A 3,851-nucleotide genomic window follows, 5' to 3' on the forward strand; every position below is an offset into this window, starting at 1 on the left:
AGTGACGGCGATTTGGTAGCGGCAAGCATAGAACTGGATAAAACCAGCTTCTGGGTAGCCTCTGCCTACATGGCCCATGACAAGGACGCACCACCAGAGTAGCTTCGGACGTTAGTCAAGGAAGCAGCCTATAAGAAAAAACAACTGGTTGTCTCCTGCGACGCTAATGCTCACAATTCCATGTGGGGGAGTACGGACACGACCGCTAGAGGTGAGTCGATACTAGACTTCATTCTGGGAAATAAACTTAGTGTCTTGAATTTAGGCTCAGAGCCGACCTTTATAACAAAGAGTAGAGAGGAAGTTTTGGACATAACCCTGACTTCGGACTCGTTTGTCCATAAAATCAAGAGATGGAGAGTACTTAGTGAAAAGTCTTACTCTGACCATTGTTATATTCAATTCGAAATAGATCTTAAGACCCCCCAAGTTAGGTAGTTCAGAAATGTGCGTAATACCGACTAGAGGGTTTACAACAAAAAACTGAGGACTTTATTGCCAAAGATACCTCCCCGGGACCCCGCCACGCGGGTGGAATTGGACGGGTTGGTTAATCAGGGCACTAAAGCCATGAATAGTTCTTTGTCAGCCGGATGCCCGGTTGTTAGATACAGGGGGAAAAACAAGCCACCTTGGTGGTCAAAATAATTATCCTCGTTACGTGAATCCAATAGGACAATGTTCAATAAGGCCAAAGCCACGAGAACAACAGAGGACTGGGAAGCCTATAAGGTAGGTCCTATCACATCAACCCCAAGGACTTCAGACCCATCAGTCTTACGTCTTTTTTGCTCAAAATTTTAGAGAGGATAGTGGACGATTATGTACGGGGCGTGATACCAACTAGTAGGCTCTCTCCAGCGCAGCATGCCTATACGAAGGGCAAATCTACGGAGACCGCCTTGCATTCGCTCGTCGGGTTGGTGGAAAAAAGTTTATCTGATAAAGAGTATACTCTGGTTGCCTTTGTTGATATAGAAGGCGCCTTCAACAACATTAAAGCAAGCGCCATAACGGGTGCCTTAGAAGAGCTTGGAGTTGACCACAACGTAGCGGCGCTGATTGAGTCTATACTTGTCAGCAGGAAGATAACCGCTAAGCTTGGCAACACCACAATAAGCAGAGAGGTCTGTAGAGGCACTCCTCAGGGAGGGGTTCTCTCCCATCTTCTCAGGAATTTGGCAGTAAATTCTCTGCTGAAGAAACTAGAGAGGGTGGGGGGGGGCTGCCACGTCACTGCATATGCGGNGGGGGGGGCTGCCACGTCACTGCATATGCTGACGATCTGGCAATTGCCGTTAAAGGTAAATACCCTAATACCCTAATGGAGATTTTGCGCTCTAACATGGCCACGCTTAGGAACTGGACAGAGAGTAGGGGGCTCGGAATAAACCCCGAAAAAACTGAAGCAATTCTCTTTACAAGGAAACATAGGCTTCCCACAGTCTCATCGCTAATCTTTATGGGTGTGGAGATATCTTTGAACGAGAATGTTAAGTATCTAGACAGGAAATTTACGTGGAAACCTAATATAGAGGAAAGAGTAAAGAAGGCCAACGTTGCACTACATACTTGCAAACAAGCGGTCGGAATCAAGTGGGGGCTAACACCTCGTATTACACATTGGCTTTACACCTCGGTGGTCAGGCCAATATTATTATATGGAATACTCGTATGGTGGCCAGCAACTCAAATGTCAAGTTACCTAAAGCTATTGAGTAAGGTCCAAAGAACAGCGTTTTTATGCATTTCAGGCGCCTTAAGGACCACCCCAAATAAAGCGCTAGAGGTGGTAACCAATCTGCCCGCATTAAACCTAGTGGGAAAATACGCGGCCGCCGANGTCAAGTTACCTAAAACTATTGAGTAAGGTCCAAAGAACAGCGTTTTTATGCATTTCAGGCGCCTTAAGGACCACCCCAAATAAAGCGCTAGAGGTGGTAACCAATCTGCCCGCATTAAACCTGGTGGGAAAATACGCGGCCGCCGATTCAGCGCTCAGACTAAAAAGCATGGTGCTATGGAAGGATCGGCGGTTCGGTCACGCCTCTATACTTCACACTCTGGGTAGTCATGAACAAGAAGTTGACTACTCCGCCCCTAAACCAACCTTCGATAGGCTCTTCAAGACGAGCATCCCGTCAAGAAGAGAATGGCAAACACCAAGACCATGGAGAAGGTGGGAACTGAATTTTTATACGGATGGATCCAAGCTAGACAATAGGGTTGGCTACGGAGTTTTCTCCAAGGAACTAGGACTAGAATTATCCGTCCGAATTCCGGACCACTGCAGTGTTTATCAGGCAGAGGTTTTAGCTATAAAGGAGGTGGCTGTGTACCTTAGTACGCATGTCGTAACGAGGACTACGATTAATATTTTCTCGGACAGCCAGGCGGCCATTAAATTAATGAACATGGTAATGCTGAGATCGAAGGTTGCGCAGGAATGTCTAGCAGCTCTAAACGATATCAGCGCCGTGTTCAAGGTCAGCCTAATTTGGGTTCCGGGACATAGAGATATTGAAGGAAATTGCAGGGCCGATGAGCTTGCCAGAAAAGGTACCAATCTCCCCCTATGTGAAAACAGAGGCACAATTGGGATACCCATGGCAACCTGCAAACGAGAACTTCGAAACAGCATGATCCAAGAGGCAAAGAGGTCATGGCTAGAGGAGGGCACTTGTAGAACAACTAGGCTACTTTGGCCACAAATAGATAAGAAAAAGACGAAAGAATTGCTCAGCCTCTCAAGTGAGGATATTGCAAGGGTTATGGCTTGTGTTACCGGTCATTGGCTATTTGGCAAGCACTCTTCGAGACTAGGAATATTCTCCCACGAATATTGTAGAAGTTGCAGGGATGAGGAAGAGGAAGAAACCGTAGAGCACTTCTTCTGTAGCTGCCCAGCTCTGGCCAGGAGGAGAGCAGGCTTTTTAGGTAGGCCCTTCTTTAGCTCTCTTACGGAATTATCATGCGTAGGAATAAAGCCAATCCTACGCTTTATAAGACCTTCGAAATGGTTCTCTGAAGATTAGTCACAGAGGTTCCCGTGTTCTGCAGTGGTATCACAATGGACCTTCAAAAAGGTCTAAGTGAGTAGGTAATTCGAACCGACTGCCACATCAACCTAACCTAACCTATAAGCACACTATTTAGTTTGCTCGATTTGTAAACAAAACTTCTCAGCGGTGAAAAATATACTATTGTAAACAATCTAAACGAGCGAAATTCACAAGAGCGCTATTCTTCATCGAATGAGCGTCATAATACCAAATAAAAATTCGTTCGATCAGCACTTACTTTTACATTTCTATGTGAGACTGCATTTTCAACAAATGCTTACATAAACAAGTAAGTTTTAAGCAAAAAAAAAACCGATTTCAATTCCCATCTAAGAATTTAAGATTATCGTTAATCTATTCATGATCTAATGATCGGATTTAAACCAAATTAGACCACCTGTCAGGTAACACCTTTCCTTTAAAAAAGAATTAATAGTAATCGGTTAACGTGGTCCAAAGTTATTCGGTAACATACATAGAAAAAAAATAATAAAAAAATATTCCGACGAATTGATAACCTTATCCTTTTTGTGAAGTCGGTTAAAAACAAATACAAAAGCAAGCTTTCAGCGGCAAATGATTTCAGGGTAAAATTGTCAAAGCTCCCAATAAACTTAAAGGAAATAATGAAATCATTAAAATAATTTCAGTCCTCACATTAAAGCTAAAGGAGCATAAAGTTTGCATTGTGTTTTCTTGTTTTCGTAGACATTTGAAGAGTAGGGGTGCCGCGAAATTTTTTTAGCACAACAAGGGTGCCGAGGTGAAATAAGTTTGGGAACCCCTGGT

Source organism: Rhagoletis zephyria, unplaced genomic scaffold (genome assembly GCF_001687245.7).
Source record: "Rhagoletis zephyria isolate East Lansing unplaced genomic scaffold, Rhagoletis_zephyria_1.1 Rzeph_scaffold_02561, whole genome shotgun sequence".
In the NCBI taxonomy this organism is placed as follows: Eukaryota; Metazoa; Arthropoda; class Insecta; order Diptera; family Tephritidae; genus Rhagoletis; species Rhagoletis zephyria.